Raw genomic sequence first — 18,369 nt, 5'->3', positions numbered from 1 at the left:
CCAACGGGTCAGACCAAGGGTCCATCCCGTCTTCTGATGATGGCCAGTACCAGAGCTTCAGGGGGAGTGCACAGAACCAGGCAGTTATCTAGTAACCCACCCCATCTTCTGTTCCTGGCTTCTGGCAGTCAGAGGTTTGAGGTTGCCCAGAGCATGGGGTTGCATCCCTGACCACCTTGGCTAATAGCCATTGATGGACCTATCCTCCATGAACTTGCCTAATTCTATTTTGATCACAGTTGCAGTTTTGGCCATCACAGCATTCCATGGTGATGAGTTCCTCGGGTTAACTGCACATTGGGTGAAGAAATACTTCCTCTTGTTTGTATTAAACCTGCTGCCTATGAATTTCATCAGGTGACCGCTGGCTTCTGTATTGTATGAAAGGGTAGTAACATTCGGTTTTCCACACGATTTATGATTTTGTAGACCTCTATCATATCCCTCCTTAGTCATCTCTTTTTTCTAAGCTGAATAGCCCTAATCTTTGTAGTCTCTCCTCATATGGAAGCTGTTCCAAATCCTTGATCATCATCTTCTTTGCCCTTATTCTGACTCTTTTTTTCTAGTTCCACTGTACCCTCTTTGAGATGGGGCAGTCAGAATTGGAATCAGTATTCAAGGTGTGGGCACACCATGGATTTATATAGTTGCATTATGATATTCTCATCTTATTTTCTATCCCTTTCCTAATAGTTCCTAACATTATTAGTCTTTTTGACTGCTAGTATGCACTGAGCTGAAGTTTTCAAGTAATTGTCTATGGTGACACCAAGATCTTTGCTAATTTAGATCCCATCTTTTATATGTATAGTTGGGACTATATTTTTTTTTAAATGTGCATTACTTTGTGCTTATCAGCATTTAAGTTTGTTTGCCATTGTATTGCCCAGTCATCCAGTTTTGTGAGATCCCTTTGTAACTCTTCGCAGTTGGCTTTGGATTTAACTATCTCGAAAATTTCCTATCATCTACAAACTTTGCTACTTCACTGTTTACTCCTTTTTCTAGATCATTAATGATTATGTTGAACAGCACAAGTCCCAGTAAAGATCCTTGGGGGACCCTGCTATTTACCTCTTTCCACTGTGAAAATTGACCAGTTATTCCTTCCCTTTGCTTTCTGACTTTTAACTAGTTACTCATCCATGAAATGGCCTTCCCTCTTATCCTGTGGCTGTTTAGTTTCCTTAAGAACTTTTGGTGAGGGACTTTGTCAAACGCTTTCTGAAAATCCACTATGTTCACTGGGTCACCCTTGTCCACATGTTTGTTTAACCCCCCCTCAAAGAATTCTAATAGATTGGTGAGGCATGATTTCCCTTTACATAAGCTGTGTTTTTAATATGCTTGGCCTGTAAAATCCCTCAACATATTGTGTTCATCTATGTGTCTGATGATTCTGTTCTTTACTATAGTTTCAACCAATTTGCCTGGTACTGAAGTCAGACTTACCAGCCTGTAATTGCTGGGATCACCTCTGGAGCCTCTTTTAAAAATTGGTGTTACATTAGCTACCCTCTAGTCATCTGGTACAGAGGATGACCTAAGCAATAAGTTACATATCACAGTTGTTAATTCTGAAATTTCATATTTGAGTTCCTTCAGAACTCTTGGGTGAATCCCATCTGGTCCTGGTAAATTTAACAGTAATAAGTCATCAGTTTGTTCCAAAACTTGCTTTACTAAAACATCAACCTGGGACAGTTCCTCAGAACTGTCCCCTAAAAAGAATGGCTCAGGTATGGGAACCTTCCTCACATCCTCTGCAGTGAAGTCTGATGCAAAGAATTAATTTAGCTTCTGTGCAATGGCCTTCCCTGAGTGCTCCTTTAACTCCTTGATTGTCCAGTGGCCCCACTGATTGTTTGGCAGGCTTCCTGCTTCTGATGAACTTAAAAAAATATTTGCTGTTACTTTTTGTGGGTTTTGCTAGTTGCTCTTCAAATTATTTATTTCGCCTGCCCAATTATACTTTTACACTTGACTTGCCAGAGTTGTTGCTCCTTTCTGTTTTCCTCAGTAGGATTTAACTGCCAACTTTTAACAACTTTTGCTATCCTCTTTACTAGGATCTAGAGTTCCCCCTTTAATTCATTGATCCCTAAGGGATGTCTCAGTCCGAACCTTGTGCTGCTCTGTACCTGTTGTCTTTCCCCCAACACTTAGTTTAAAAACTCCTCTACATCCTTTTTAATTTTACATGCCAGTGATCTGGTTCTGTTTTGGTTTAGCTGGAGACCGTTCCTCCTGTATAGGCTGCTCCTTTTCCCCTAAAGTTCCCCAGTTCTGAATAAATCAAAATCCCTCCTCTCTACCCTATCATCTCATCCATGTGTTGAGACCTGCAGTTCTGGCTGTCCAACAGGCCCCGCGTGTGAAACTGGAAGCATTTCAGAGAATAAGAAATCTCTTACCTAGCAGCCTCAATTTGGCCTCTAGGATCTCTCTCCCTATGTCACTGGCACCCACGTGAACCACAACCACCAGCTCCTCCCCACCCCTACGTATACGGCTATCTAGATGTCTTGTGTCTTCGAACCCAGCAAGCAATTTACCATGTGGTTCTCCTAGTCATCACAAACCCAACTACTTATAAATCTAATAATTGAATCCCCCGCTACTATTGTCTGTTTCTTCCTAACAACTGGGGTCTCCACCCCCAAAAGAATATCTTCAGGGTGAGAGGATACCATGACATCATCTGGAAGGAGAGTCACAACTATGGGATCATTTTCGCTCTGCTCCAGCTTGCTGCTCTCCTGCCCCAAGACCCTTGTGCTCTTTAACAGCACAGGAGCTGTCAGGCAGGAGGTGGGACTGCTCCATGTCCCTGAAAGTCTCCTCTATGTACCTCCGTCTTCCTTTCCTCCTCCAGTTCGGCCACTCTGGTCTCAAGAGCACGCACTCGGTCTCTGAGGGCCATGAGTTGCTTGCACTGTATACCCATTTATGCCACCTGTCCATGAGGCAGGGAATCAGATGTGTTGCCCTAAGCACAATAAACTCCTTCCCGGGCAGCTGTGCTCGAAGGGGCTTTTGTAGGAGGGCTCTAGATTTATACCTGTGTCTAGGCCACACCTCTTTCCCACCTCCTATGGATTACTTGGGTCCTGGTCTCTAAAAGCTGTCCCTTTGATCAAGGAGTATCACTAACAAGTGATTTACTCAGGCCTTGTCTACACTTAAAATAGATTCATAGATATTAAAGTCAGAAGGGACCATTATCATCTAGTCTGGTACAGTGGCACACGGCAGCACTGCTGCTTCAGTGTAGACCCTACTTATGCCGATGGGAGTTCTCCTGTCAGTGTAACTTATTTGCCTCCCTGACAAGCAGTGGCTAGGGCGACAGAAGAATTTTCCTATTGACCTAGCACTGCCTACACCCAGACTTCGGTCAGCTTAACTGTGTCATTCTCAGGTATGGATTTTTCATGCCCCTGAGTGACATCATTGGGTTGACCTAATTTTCTAGTGTAGACCAGCCCTCAGCTGCTATCGTGCCTAGCACCTCTGAGGCGCTATGAGCCCCCAGTGCAGCCTCTCTGACCAAGCTTGGAAGTTAAGGTTTAGAGTGGGGTAAGCCTTTAGATTTTAAACCAAGGGCAAGTCTACACTACACAATCAAGTTGACTTAAATTACTTCGATGTAGAGCCACCGCAGGAATTGAATCAGTTTTACATGTCCACGCTGCGCTCCTGGTGTCGGTGCATGTCCTCACCAGGAGCGCTTGCACCAATTTAACTGTGTGGGGCATTGTGGGAATGCTTCTGAAAGACAGCAGCAGTCGATGTAAGCAACACCGTGTCTGCACTGACACTGCTTCGACCTAACTACATCACCTTAAGTACTACACCTCTTGCAGAGGTGGAGTTAAATCGATGTAGCGGGTGAGTTACATCAGAAGGAGCTACATTTTAGTGTAGACGCTTATGTAGTCAGGTTGGCATAAGCTGCCTTATGTTGACCTGACTCTGTAGTGTAGACCACACCCTAGATTTTAAAATGCTTGGCCTGTAAAATGCCAAGTCTCTACCAACTGGAGTTTTACAGAATTTACATGGCTAGGCCTTCCATCTTCAGTTTTAGGAAGTTCAAAATTTAGGCAGCTAATCTCAGGTTAGGAAACTGATTAAAATAATGGAAATGAAAAATAAGGGCACTTAGCTGTCCTCATTGCTGCCAAACTCTCCTTATGTTGGCAGCTCGCTCACTCTGTTGCGGGCACTTGCTGCTTGTGATGGGGTTTCTACCCCACACTGGCCTGTAAGGTGTTAATGGAGCCCTTGGAGGCTGTGCAGAAAGCAGCCAATAGGAGAGAGGCCGCAAGGAGCAGCCAATCGGGGCTGGGCAGGCCAAAATAAGAGTTGCAGGACAGAAGAGGTTCAGTTGCTCTTTGGAGATCAAGGAGGAAGGACTGGCTGCATTGCAGGCAGAAGAAAGCCAACACCCTGACAGAGAGGTGCTGCTAGCAGGGACCTGAGGAGCTAGGGAAGAGTTCCTGGCTGGTGGTTGGGAGGTGCAGGCTGAGGCCCTGAGGCAAGGGTGAAGAAGGTGCTTAGGCTGTAGGGAAGTGGCCCAGGAAAATAGACTGCAAGGTTGGAGGGGATGCAGCATGTGGCTGTAATCTACAGGGTCCCTAGGCCGGGACCCAGAGTAGTGGGCAGGTCTGGGTCCCCCCACCCCCTTGTGCCACTAAGGAAGTGGTTAGACTGTGGTACTGTCCCCTGAAAGTTCCCACTGTGGCACAGCCAGAGGGAAGAGGATGCAGCAGTCCTTGGAATGACATGGGTCCAGGAGCAGGGGTGATGGCAGGTTCGACACCTCTGAAAGTCAGCGTACCGACCTCTGGAGCTGATTCACAAGGTGACCAGCAGCAAGTGCTAGCAGGGTGAGTCCTACCCTGTTACACTGCTCAAGAAGCGTAACACCCAGTGCATTATATTGTTTGTTCCCCACTGGACAAAACCATTATGAAAATTAAAGGCAGAAGCTGGGCTTTAAGGCTCATAGGTTTGAGGCCTGTTCCTCTGATTCTGTGACGTGCTGAATGGCCCTAGAGGCGCACTCACCGGTTCGAGTCCGTTGCTGCTCCCACCTTCGCCTCAATATGATCGTCTTAGAGCATCACTTCCATGGAAAACCTGCAGTGCATTATAGGAGTCCTAGCCTGCCATGCTGGCTGGGGATGCCTTTGCCCACAGGTAATGAGCTATAACAGCACCCCCACAAAAAACCTCTTGCAATGTGCTGCACGCAATTTCCATGAGTAAACTGTGTTTTACAAAGTATCTGTTTGTGCTACCTCTGCCTGCCTTTTAATAATGCCCTTGTCAAATGGAGAACACGCAGTATAATTTATGGGATGTTTTTAACTCCCTCACATGGAGTGCCATAAATACGGACAGTACTGCAGGGGGTAAATTGCATACATAATCAGCGTTCCTTGCCTGAAAGGTTCTGCCTGACACAATGCCTTATGAAACCTGAGACCCGCTTCGGGAGTGCTGTGCACAGAGCGAGACTCGAGGGGGAGGAGGAGAACTGAAGGTGGAGTAATCACTCTATTCCCTTCTAGGCTACAAAGCAGGAAACACTCACTTGCCTCACTATCTTTTTGCGTGCATCCACTCCACCGAGTGCAGAGATACGACTAACCTGAGCATCTTGCTATGCTTTAAATGGGGGTAGGAGTAGCTCATAAGCTTTAAGGCCAGAAGGGCGAATCATGATCATCTGGTCTGAGCTCCTGCACATCGCAGGCCCACCCACTCCTGTAGACAGAGGCGGATGGCAGTTTTATGGAGCCCTGGGCCAGAGCAAATTGGGAGCCCTTCCACACCCCTTCCACCTGCTGTCCTTCCTTTTCTATTCCCCCCCTCCCCCCCTAGTGCTCCTGTCAGGGAAATGGGATTGGGGCACGGGGGCTTGCCCCGCTCCGCCCGCCCGGCACTTTGGCTGGAGAGCCCTTGCGCCCCGACCCTGGTCAGGGTGCAAGGGCACCCATTTTTCCAGGGGCCCCCAACTGGCCAGAGCCCCTGGGCATGGGCCCTGTTGGCCCAGCGGCTAATCCGCTACTGCCTGTAGTAGGCTCATAACCTCTGGCGTGTTATTGAAGTCCTCAAATCATGATTTAAAGACTTCAAATTACAGAGAATCTACCATTCACTCTAGTTCAAACCACCAAGTGGCCTGTGCCCTATATTGCAGAAGAAGGCAAGGAAAAAAAACCTAGCCTCTCTGCTAATCTGACCTTCACAACTCCAAATATGGTGATCGGTTAGACCCTGAACATATGGGCAAGACCCACCAGCCAGACACCTGGGAAAGACTTCTCTGTAGTAACTCAGAACCCTCCCCACCTAGTGACCCATCTTTGGCCACTGGTGATACTTGACATACAATTTCTCAAATATCTGGGCAGGAAGTTTCCTAATCGTATCCTTGTCCCTCTCATCACCTTGCCACTATGCCCTCTTCTCCCCTTTATAGGATCACAGAAATGTAGGACTGGGAAGGATCTCAAGCGGTCATCTAGTCCAGTCCCCTGGGCTTCCTAATATCTTCTAGAGCAATGTTACCCTGGTTAAAATATCCTGGGGGAGCCTTAACTCTCTCACTGTGGCATTAACTCCTTGTGATGTGGGTAGGAGACACGCCTGTTGTGGGAGAACCAATGGCAGTGTGGTCCTGCAACTTATTTGGCTATGATGGGGGTGGAAAGGAAGGGGCCTAGGAAGGGAGCACAAAGAGACTTGGGCTGCATGTCCTAAGTCAGAGACAGGGTGAGATTAGCGTTACCTGTACCCATGCCCTGCAGACCCAACTCCTGCTGCTTCCGTGAATCTGCCATTCCCTACCTTAAGCAAGGGGATAATATGGAAAAAGCAACCTGTTGGCTTCTGGAGATAAGCCTCCCTTTCTACTATCTTTCCACAAAACAGGTTGATTTAGCCCTCGGGCTCCCATGGCCTTTCTCATAAAACCCTGACCAAATTCCTGTAGAGAGAAAACAGTTCCTCTGTTGGCTTAATTGGCTTTCTTCGCTTCCAGTCCTAAATTGTCAGGCAGTCTTATTGTGTTAATTGATGCTAAGGCCAGAACGGACCTTTAGATCAACTAGTCTCACCTCCTGTATATCATGGCCCATAGAATGTCCTGTGTGTGCCCTCAGGGAGAGTCCTGTGACTTCTCCCACCGAGGTGCCTGTCAGTTGGTGGTGAGGTGGAAGTAGGCCAGTCTATTGGGTTAGGGACCTGGGTTCCATTCCTGCTCCTGCTGTGCGACCTTTGCCGATAACTGTCTTAGTTACCCAATCTGTAAAATGAAGATAACATTGTAGAGCCCTTCAGAATCAAAGGAGGAAAGGTACCACACAAGACCTGAGTAATATACTGATGTATACTGTACAATCTAACAAATTTATTTGGGCAAAAGCCTTCATGGGCTAAAACCCACTTCATCTGCTGCATCTGATGAAGTGGGTTTTAGCCCACGAAAGCTTATGCCTAAATACATTGGTTAGTCTCTAAGGTGCCCCAAGGACTCCTTGTTGTTTTTGCTGATACAGACTAACACGGTGACCCCTCTGAAACTGTACAATCTGTAATTCTGCGAAGGAGTTTAAAGCCTCTGGAAGGAGCTCTATAAATCTACTTAGTATTATTATTAATAAATGAGAGGTTTTATCAGCACAGAAGGTTGTGCTCACTGAAAGAGGTGGTGGCAGCAGCACGTGGAGAAAATGACTGAATTGTTACACTGAAAACCAGCTATTTGTGAACCTACCAAGCTATAGCGATCGGTATGTGCACAAATGTTTGTTGCACGGTGGACAATGGCGCTGCACTGAGTTTATGTGTTCTTACCTAGGCTAGAGGTCGAGCATGGTGCCACACCTATTGGTAAGGTTGCCCTAGAGTTTCCATTTTAAAGCCCCTTTAATTAGCTGGCTATATCTCTTTTCAAATAGGTTAGGCCAGGGGTTCTCAAACTTCATTGCACCACGACCCTCTTTTGACAATAAAAATTACTACATGGCCCTGGTAGCGCCTTTTTTAGAGTGCTAGCACCATTTCAGATGGAAGAAACCTGAAATCTGTCAGGGAGTTGGTTCTTCATCCATGGACCTTGCAGGGGCTTGCGGGAAAATCCATTTTGACTTAGCTGAGTTGGGGCATCCACTGTGGTCTCAACTGCCAGCAGCAATGAGTAGTTGGCTAAAGCCATTTGGAATGGTTTCCTCACTGCTGATCGGACTGTTCGACCACCAGGATTTGACTTTCCACGACAGCTTTGGACTTTGCTGAACAGGTTCCAAACTAGCCAAGGAATATGCTCCGGTATCCTCTACACGTGGTGACCCACTTAGTCAGTGGTGCTTCCATCGGCCAATGGCGCATGTTGACGACAGTGTCAACTAACTAGATTTCATGGTGACCTGAAGGTCCTTCATTCTGTTGATGCAGCTGCTCTTGGGTGACCCAGCAAGCACTGCAAACACGAGAAGAACTTAGCTGAGTTTCATCGTTTAAAAAACAGACTGTGCGGGGGAGTGAAATTCACCTCCATGCAGAGGGCTAGCATGTACTTCTGCACCATTTACATCCCTGTGAGCACCTCTGGAACCCCGGCCATGGTGCATAAGCATCATCGTATATCACCTGGATGAGATTCTATATTCAGCAGGGTCCAAACCCCACTCTGCTTATACACATGTATGAGTGGTGCCCTAGAAACCTAAGATTAACCTAAGCCAACAGTTAGCGTTGGGGATAGAATCCCAGTCCTCTGCTCTAATCAAGAGCCAAGCCTGCCTCTAAGGTGGTGGTGGCATCCCTATAAAGCTGTTTTTTTAAAAAAAAAAAAATAGCTTAGTGTGGGCCTTATCCTCTCCGATCAACTTTCAGTGCATGTCAAATGTGATTTCCCATAAGAGCCCCAATGCTTTAGGATCTGAGTGCACTTAATTCATGCCTGTCAGGCATGGAAGAGCTATTATCCCCATTCTACAGCTGCAGAACTGAGGCCGAGAGAGGCTACGGCCGAATCAATTGGAGCGAGGCGCGGTTGAAGATCCCGCTGGGTGCCTATCCGCATTTGTAGCCTCCTAAATAAAAACTGGGTGCTAAGGTTTCAGAGTAGCAGCCGTGTTAGTCTGTATTCGCAAAAAGAAAAGGAGGACTTGTGGCACCTTAGAGACTAACAAATTTATTAGAGCATAAGCTTTCGTGAGCTACAGCTCACTTCATCGGATGAGCTGTAGCTCACGAAAGCTTATGCTCTAATAAATTTGTTAGTCTCTAAGGTTGCCACAAGTACTCCTTTTCTTTTTGGGTGCTAAGGGTATGTCTAGACAGCATTGTAAACCTGGACTCAGACTTGCGCCCAACCCACCCCCAATCATCCACCTGCAAATCTGTCCACCTTGGGGCAGCAAGCACACAGGGCTTACCGGGGAGGCCAGCGCCCTGCCGCTGAGACTCTGGGCCCAGCCTTGTCATTTCGCAGGGTGGACAGGGCCCAAGCGGCAGCCTGGGGGCCGAAGCTCTGGGTAGCTACCCCCCCCAGGTGTGAGACCCAGATCCAGCACCGGGAGAGCCCAGGGTTTCCATGCAGCCGTGGAAACGAACTCCACCAGCCTGGGGCCCGCAGCGCCGGGTTTACAGGGCCGCCTAGACCCCCCTCCCCCCCCCGAATAAGTGACGTGCCCGGGGCCATCGCGGCGCTGGCAGGATTCGAATCCAGGGCGCCCCCCCCCTCCCCGGTCACGTGTCCTAAACCGCATTGGGCCCCTGTGGGACTAACCGGGGCGCCTTCGGTTCGCGGCGGGAGGGGTTAATCCGCGGCTGGGGGGGGGCCCGTGGCTGATGCGGGGGGGGGGGCTCGCCGGAGCGGGAAGAGTTACAGGGAGGAAGCCAGGGCGCGTCCCGGGCTCTGTTCGGCCGGGCCGGGGGCTGGCGGCTCTTTGCCGCAGGAAGGGGGGGGGGGGGGGACGTGGCCGCGCGCGGGGAGAGGCGCCGAGACGCGGCCCCCCCCCCCCGTCGGGCTGCGAGGGGGGGGGGGCCGCCGGCAGGGCTCGGCCAAGCGGCTGCCGCCCCGCACGCAGCGCGGCCCCCTTGGTTTGCGGCGCCTCGGAGGCGGCCGGTTGCTGCACCCGTGCGGCGCGGCGCGTCGGTCCGGCCGTGGCTCCGCCAGGGAGGGACCAGCCCGTCCGGAGCCTGGATCCAGGCAGCCTCCCTGCCAAGAGTAAGGCGGGGGGAGTCCTCCCTTTCCCCCGCGCGCGTGCATTTTGGGGGTGCCGTGGGGAAAAGCGGGTGCTGGCTGTGGCCAGGCTCCTCAGTACAGTCGCGGGTGCACCCAGGCAAACGGGGAGGGGGTGCAAATGGGGTGCATCTCGGAAACCCTGTCGGGGTCGGGGGGGGGGGATTTCTGGGGCAGCCCCCTGGTTGTAGCCGTCAAAGGGGAAGGGGCTGTGGAGGGGGGGGCGGCTTGGAGGATTTGGGGGCCAGCGGCGATTTCTGCTTTGGCGAAACGTTTGTGTGTGTGGCTCAGGTAACCCATCCTGGCTGAGTTGGTTTTTTTTTTTTTTTTTTTTTATACACTCTGCTGGGCCCATTTGGAAACAACCACCACCCAAAATATAAAATGTGTGGGGGGGGGGACGCCGCTTGTCGGGGGTGGGGTGGGTGTCAGTGTTTGCGATGATGTCACGAGTGGGGTTCAGTCCCGCAAGTGAGGTGCTGGCATGCGGGTGATTAGCGTGCGCCAGCTGTGAATTATGTCACCTGCCTCTGGTCCCCTGTGTGAGACTTTAGCAGCAGCAGGGGGTACGGGGTGGGGGAGCTCAGGGCCTGCTCCTTTTGCAATACGGTATTTTAATCCAGCAGACCAGGGATGCTTTAGCAAGGCTCTAGAATATAGATTTGGGGAGGACCCCAGGCCCCTCTGATATCTCTGCCTTACTATTCCAGTTAATAGTCTGGGTGCCGGATCTGCTAGTTTTTTAAGCCCTTGCCTGCTGGGAACCCCAATAGACCATGGGAGCACCTGCACCCTCGTAGTCCTGTATGAAACCAGCTAGCTCCTCAGCTGGGGTCAATCCATGGGGTTCTGGATCTGGCCCTATACGGGGGCATTGGAACAATGTGTAGAGTGGGGTTGCTGAAAGCCATTCAACAAAACTGTAAACCTTGTATATGATGGGAGCCATGCATTCGATTGCTATTATAGTTTCAAGCCAGGGGGTGCTGCTGCAGCTGCACCCCCTAGTTCCAGCTCCCCTGCCCTATGCCCCTTACGTGTCAAGGAGAAGCAAATAGAAGTTGCTGCCCTGAGTGGATGCTTGCCTTCCATGTCTCCGCTGCTCTGCTTGGTATGGGCAGGTGGCTGAGGTTGGCATGAGTTCCCAGCTTGGTTTCAGAGCTGATCTCCCCAGGAGAGAGCAGGGCAGCAGCCTGACTGCAAGGTAGCAGGCAGAGAGAGAAGCGAGCGCTGCTGTGGCTTGCTCCTGCTTGCTTTCACACCACCCCTGGCTCCTTGCATGATGTCAGCACTGGCTGGGGCACCCGGGTCAGCTGCAGATGAGCAGAGGGGAGCCCCCGCTTCTGGCGTTCGCTTTACTGGGAGCACGTGCGCGTGTGGGGGGGGGGGATTTGGGGGGAGGACGGACGGACGGACGGACGACGACTTAATGCCAGACTGCAGGTCCTTGAGCCCTGCGATCTCTGTGGCTATGAGAGAGGGATCACCCCTGTCAATATGCAGGCTTGCTGCAGCCAGCTCATCTCCCCAGATCTAGCACCGCTGGCTTGTGTAAGCACCCGCAGCAGGATTTGGTACCACTTTGCTGCCACTCATAGTCAGCATCAGTGCCTTGGTAGGGGAGGGGGAAACCTGACTGATTTTTAAACCATCCTGAGTGGCTCACGTTCTCCTGCCACGGGGCAGAAGATACATTCAGAAAGGGAGCTAGACTCTTTGGTAAACTACCCATCTAGCCTGAATAAAGGCAGGCGTAGATCAAGGAAAGGCCTCCTACAGTTATAGATCATGGTCTGTCCGGCCAGTTGGCTTGTAAACTCCTTCAGGCAGGGACTGAGCCTTGCTCTGTGACCTGGGCACGCTGTCACTGACTAGTAAATGATCAAAAGCCCATGACTGGGGCGCACGCTGTTGATAGGAGCAAATCATGAGCTGTTAAGGTGAAAGAATCCTTGACACTTACGAATATCTTGCCTTTAGGATCCTGCATTTAGGGCTGTTGACAATCTCAAGGAAAGAGGGCTGTGAGAATAGTGTACGAGTGCCATTTTGGGGTATATGCTAGGTGTGTCTTCCACCATCGTGGGCCACTTACAGGCTAGGGTGGGGGGTTTTACCCTATGTTATAAGTAGATAAATGAGAACAGGCAGGTTGTTTTCCAGATCCTGATCTCAGCAAATGGGGCTATTCTGTATTTACACAGAATCTGATGGCCCCTTTAATTGAGGGCGGGAGGGATTATGCTAGCAACGTATTTTATTTAACATTGGGAGTAACTGAGCTAAATTTGAGCAAGGGCCTGGGCATCAGAGCTCCTGAGCTCTATTCCTAGCTCCGCCATTGACTCACTGTGTGACCTTAAGTAAGTCACTTAGCCTTTCTGTGCCTCAGTTTCACCATCCATAAAATACTTGCCTACCTCTTCTGGGTGTAATGTTACTATTTATTTGTATTACAGAAATCTCTAGAGGCCTCACTCAAGGATCAGGGACCCATTGCACTAGGCGTTGTAATTAATACTTGCTTTTGAGATCTTCAGATGGAAGATGGTATAAAATATTTGTTAATAAAAGGATGATCGACTCCCCACCAAGCAGTGGAATGGTGTCGATATTTCAGCTAATCTGTTCTATGTAGGTTCTCCTTCTGTGCTCATCACTATGGTATCTGAGGACCTTCCAGGAGCGCATTAAGTGATGTGACTAACATCTGTCACATGTGGTTCATTCTTTTTCTTGTCCTCTCCCCAGGGGGAGAATTGTGTATGCAGCGTAGTGTTGTTGCTTGTTTATATATGCGCACAGTGCTAGTGGCTATATGATTTCACATGCCCCTATATAGAATGCGACAATATCATCTGAGTTCAGCTTACTTGTGGAATTATTTTCTTGAAACGTTTGAAGACGGTTCTTTGGAAAACAGAGGGCACAGTTATAGGCCCTGGTCCTGCAACCCTCTTACACATGAGTAATTCTTCATCAGTTACACCAGGGCTCCTATTTGGGTGAGGAAAGGTTTACTCATGTCAACGAAGCACGCTGGATAGGGCTCATATGTTTTCTTTCTCTGTAGGCCCTGTAAATTCACAAATACATTATTCAGGTGCAGAAACCTGGTTCAATGGTCCAGAGGTTAGGAAACTTGCTAAGGGGTTCAATTCCCTGCTCTGCCACGGACTTCCTGTGTGACCTTCGGCAAGTCACTTAGCCTTCCTTTGCCTCAGTTTTCCCATCTGTAAAAGGGGGTGATAGCAGTGCCCTACCTCACAAGGGTGTTATGAAGATAAATACATTAAGATTATGAAGCACTTTGAGACTTACTGATAAAAGGTGCTATATTAAAAATAGGCATTATTCAGAGTAATTGGAGGGGAGTTACTATAACTTTGATAGTTGAAAGTGGATGTTTTAATTTAAAGACTGGCCAGATAAAAATCATCGTGCAACAAACAAGCTAGTGGGTACCTGCCCCCTAATGGATGAACTTGGAATTGCTCACTTTAACCAAGCCCTATCTTGCTGATTGTTAGCAGCAATTCCCCTTTAGCTCAAGTGGATCTGAGTTCTGTCCCTGTGAATACCGTGAAGCCCAAGGGTGTGGAACAGCATATGGAGGGGACCATATGTGAGGGGAGGCCTTACCACTACCCTTCACTTCCTGGGACTCCACAAAGGGATCTCTTTGTACGGTCTGGGTGTGGGCAGGGTAGAGGAGCAGAGACAAGGTGAGCCCAGGGTGGAGAATGGGCAGTTCTGAGGGTGAGGCTGGATACATTGTACACTCTTCATCCCACCCTCACGTGGCCTTGTGGCAATGATCCTGAGAAGGCTTTTTACGGAGTCTCCATGCTAAGGAAGCCCCCTGTGAGGACAGTCCCATGGGCCCCCATAACCAAGAGAACCCTGGAAGTGAGGCTTGGAGCGGAGCTGGCTCTAAGGGCCACAGAAGCTAGTACAAAATCACAGGCTCTTATTTACTGCAGAATCCTGGGATCTGCTGGGGACGGAGTCCTCATGGCTTGTTCTGTTGTGGGTGGGGATATCCCTGAATGGCGATGAGGGGGAAACGGAGTGACCTCCTGAGGGGAGTTCTGCTGGGTTGGGGGATCTGGCCTTGATAGAACTGCTAGAGAGACCTGGTTCTCTAGGGGGATGTCACCATCCCAGGATCCAATCCTGCAGCCCTCTTGCCGTGAGTTGGGACTGCAGGAGTGGGTCCACAAACTCCAAGGAGGAGGGGGTGCGAAATGCAGGTGGCTTGTTTGAACGTCCCAGGGAAAGGGGCTGAGAACTTCTAAACCGAGCAACTTCACAACAGGGAAAGGTCAGGGTTGAAACTACACCACTGGAGCTGTTAGAAGGAGTGACATTTTACCGGTTTTATTAGGAGGAGAAAGGGGCACGGACTCTTCAGGGGAAGCACAGACACTGACGGTATGCAAAGAGCTGTCAAATGCATCCAGGAAAAAAATGGGTGGGGGGGGAAAAAAAGAGAGGGATATTTTTTCCCCTCTCATCATTCTCCATTACAGTCATCCTGTGTGTTACTTGGCACAATAGCAGGTAAATTTTAATAACAGATGTGTCCAAAATATGAAAAGGGGCACATCTCTGAGGCTATGGGTGCCCCTGCCCCAAATGATTAAACTAAAATGAGATCTCCCACAAACCCCCGAGCTCTCCCCACCCCACATACATATTGGATTTCTCTGAAGGAAGTGTAAATTCTGGGTTGGGGACCCTCAATTCTCACACATCTCTGAGGGTAAACTGAGGCCTGGAGAAGTGAAATGACTTGTTCCCCAGGTCACAAAGCAGACAGGTAAGGATATGTGATGCTATACTTGCTCTGGGACCCATAGGGCCAAACCCAGCCAGTTTGGCTCCGCTCCAGGCAAATTCAGATGGGAAATTTAGGTGCAATTTTTTTAACACTGAAGGTAATTGTTCCAATGGTTAGTTTTGCCAAGGATTGTGGTGACTTTCCCATCACTGGCAATGTTTAAATCAAAACTGGATGGTTTTCCTAAGAGATCTGCTCTAGGTATTGTTTTGGGGAGTTCTCTGACCTGTGTTATACAGGAGATCAGATGAGATGAGCACACTGGTCCCTTCTGGATCTGTGAATCAAAGCCATTTGGGTCTCATAGCTGGGACTAGAGCCCTGGAGTCCCTGCTCTTGCTCCTTGAATGCAGGGCTGCATTACAAGCTGTTTGCCCTCAAGTCAGCAAGTGTTCAGGGTCCAGAGTTCGGCCCCACTCCGCTCCATCTTCTTAGCACTTCTGCTGGTTTAACCAGCTCCCTGGCAATCCCCCTGGGGGCAGGAGAATCCCTGGGTAACCTAGAGCTGGCCAAAGCAGCCCCACAACACCATGGTTGCTGGCACTCTAGTACAGTGGACGTGGCTAGGGCTTTCCCTTGCACTCTGGCTAGTCCCAGCTGATGAAATGGCCTTGTGGGGCCGCAGGCAGCTGGGCACAAGTTAAAGTGGCCCCGAGTCTGGAAGCAATTCAGCACCTTGTAGGATGAGGCCTGTCTGTTGTGTGTAGCTGACAGACTGCTGGTAGCAAAGAGCCGTCAGATCCCCTGTGGTGCTCAAAGGAGCTTTCGGTGGGGAATTTTAAATGCAGATTAACAGATTATTGCCCTAGCTGTGGCGGTAGTCGCTCCGTGCTCCAGGAGAAGGAAAGCAAAGGTATCCCAGCGATACTGAACTGATCAAGTGATCAGTGGGCTTCTCATGTGAGGCCATTTAGGAAAGAGTTTTTCTCCATTTAGCTCCATCCATGTTGACCCCAGTGCTCCCTGGAAAGTGAACATGACAAGCCTTAAAGGGAGGATTACGGCAATGGATCTTCAGTGCCCCTCTGAAATTAGGAGAAAGTTCATTTGACCAGATGGTTTAGTATCATGCTTGTTGTGTCAGGTCACAACAAGGTGGTAGGTCGGGGGTCTTCTAAGGGAAAACCCATGTGCAGCCGGAAGTGGTGTGGGCGGTTCGCTAGGTGGTGCTCTTCCCCCTGTCGGGGAAGTAGCACCGCAGCTGGCATTGTGCTAGAGGTGCTGTGCCCCTCGAGGTGACTTCTTGCTGTTGGCTGGGTGAGCTGAGGAATGGAAGCCTAATGGGCATCCAGACTCCCCAGGGATACTTTGCAAGGGTAGGCTATCGGCATGGCCACTCTGGGTTTTTACATTCTGCCTCCTGGAATCCCTTCCCACAGTTTCAGTGGGATACGGCATTCTTCTCCTCTTGGCCTATATATGACATAGAGCTGCTGTGTGCAGTTACACAGCTGCCGTGTTCCACCCCAGAAATGGCTGCATTTTGGTGATAGGTGAAATGCTTGTGTGTGTGTGTGTGTTATACACACCAGTTTGTGGTGCAGCAGTAAAGGTTGAGACACACACACACCATACGTGAGACAAAAGCAAAGAAATGAAAAATTAGCCCACATAAGAGTCCATACCACTGCAGCAACAGCACCCCAAAGGCCACACACCATAACCTTAACTCTGCCCCTTAGGGATGCCAGCCTTCCTTCATTCCCCTCCCCAGATCTCTCTTCCAAACGCACCAGACCTTCCAAAAAGCAATCCCGGATGGTTCTTAGGCCTTCTGAATACAAAGGATGGTAGAACACCCTCGTAACTTGTTGGACTGAATTCTGCCATCTAAATCTAACACCAGGAAGAACACAACTCAACTCCCAGATCCTACTTTGAGTTTTCAATGTCTGCAATTCGATCATGCTCCCCCGCAGAAACTTTTACTGAGAATCCGAGCACATGTACTGTGGAAGGTGTTGCAAGATGACGAAAGATTTCAGTACAGCTGAATGGTCACCGAGAGAAGATAGCAGGACTCCCAACAACTTATGGAGGAGAGTGGCTGGTGTCCATTAGTGTTTCTATCTCAGTGGAATAGGACAGAGAGATCCACAAACTCTTTTCTAGCATGGAGCCCATCTTACTAGAGAGAATGCTTAGTAGACCAACTCCCCCCTCTTGTGATCAAATAACGTCCCTGACACAATCCCAATAATTTCTCACATGGAAGCAGGTTTAATAATCGTGAATCTGTATCCCCACACTCATGAGATCGTCTTTAGTCAGAAAGGTCGGCCTTTTCTTTTCTTTGCCCATTTTTCCACCTTTCTTTCCCCCAGCCTTTAGGATGTGCTTGCTTCATGTTTTCAAGCTTTTTTTCTGCAGTTACTCACCCTTGTGGCTCTCTCTTTCTTAAATGAAAGCTGACGTGGAATCCTGCTAGTGCATGCAAACAGCTGGGGCTTCAAGAAAAACACTAAAAATCATGAGGCTCCTGATCAAGTTGCAAGAGTTGGCAACGCCGTGTAGGAAAAGGAGATATTTTTAGTTGTCTTTTAATGTGATGAAGCAGCATATAAAAAGGACATTAGCACCTTGTGGCCAGCCAGCATTTCCTGGTCTATGGACCACAGCTTGAGACCCTCTGGAATAGCTGATGGGGGGGGAAAGGCATGGCTCCAGTCTTATTCTCCACCCGTAGTCCCGAATTTTCTTACAAAGGCTGATCACAAGTTTCATGTTCCCCAGGGCTCTCCATTGGATGGAAGGTCAAATCTAATCTGCATTGCCCTCCAGTGTGTGGAGGCCTACAAGGAATCTATTACCCTGGTATTGCTCCTAGCTACTCAAGGACTTCTCTTAGCTCAAGTAGCAGGGTCCTGAATCACTGGAGCAGAATGCTTTGGGTTGTACATCCCATGAAGCATGTGTGCAGTAGCGCTTAAAACCAGGATGGCTGTATAGATGCAGCCACAGGTTCATTATACTATCTTCGATAGCTAAACTGAGCTTCACCGCCAAAGAGCCGACCTCTATTTCACTTCAACAGGGCAACTCCCCAAGGCTGCTTCTAGCAGATGCTGGCAGGTAGTCTGAACTGCACTGTGCATTTGAGATTCACTGGGGCAAAGATAAAGCTCTCATTACTCTTGCTGACAGTACAGGACAGCAGTGTATGAACAGATAAGTAGCCCCGCCTTCTTTTAGATTTTCAGGGCCAAATCCTGATCTTGATTACACTGGTGCAGATCTGAAGTAATTCTGTCACTGATAG

General features: G+C 49.3%; 1 protein-coding gene across 2 annotated transcripts in view; it reads left to right on the top strand.

Annotated features, from left to right (window-relative positions):
* Positions 1 to 10,002: 10,002 nt before the first annotated feature.
* Positions 10,003 to 18,369, top strand: part of LZTS3 (leucine zipper tumor suppressor family member 3) — a 130,215-nt gene continuing 121,848 nt past the window's right edge. The window contains exon 1 of one of the 2 annotated variants that reach the window (XM_038400618.2): positions 10,003 to 10,252. The gene's annotated coding sequence lies outside the window, so the exon portion shown is untranslated. The remainder of the gene's footprint in view (positions 10,253 to 18,369) is intronic. The other variant, XM_038400614.2, reaches the window with a different exon arrangement.

Source organism: Dermochelys coriacea, chromosome 4 (assembly GCF_009764565.3).
Source record: "Dermochelys coriacea isolate rDerCor1 chromosome 4, rDerCor1.pri.v4, whole genome shotgun sequence".
Lineage (NCBI taxonomy): Eukaryota > Metazoa > Chordata > Testudines > Dermochelyidae > Dermochelys > Dermochelys coriacea.
This window is presented reverse-complemented; position numbering and strand designations above follow the sequence as displayed.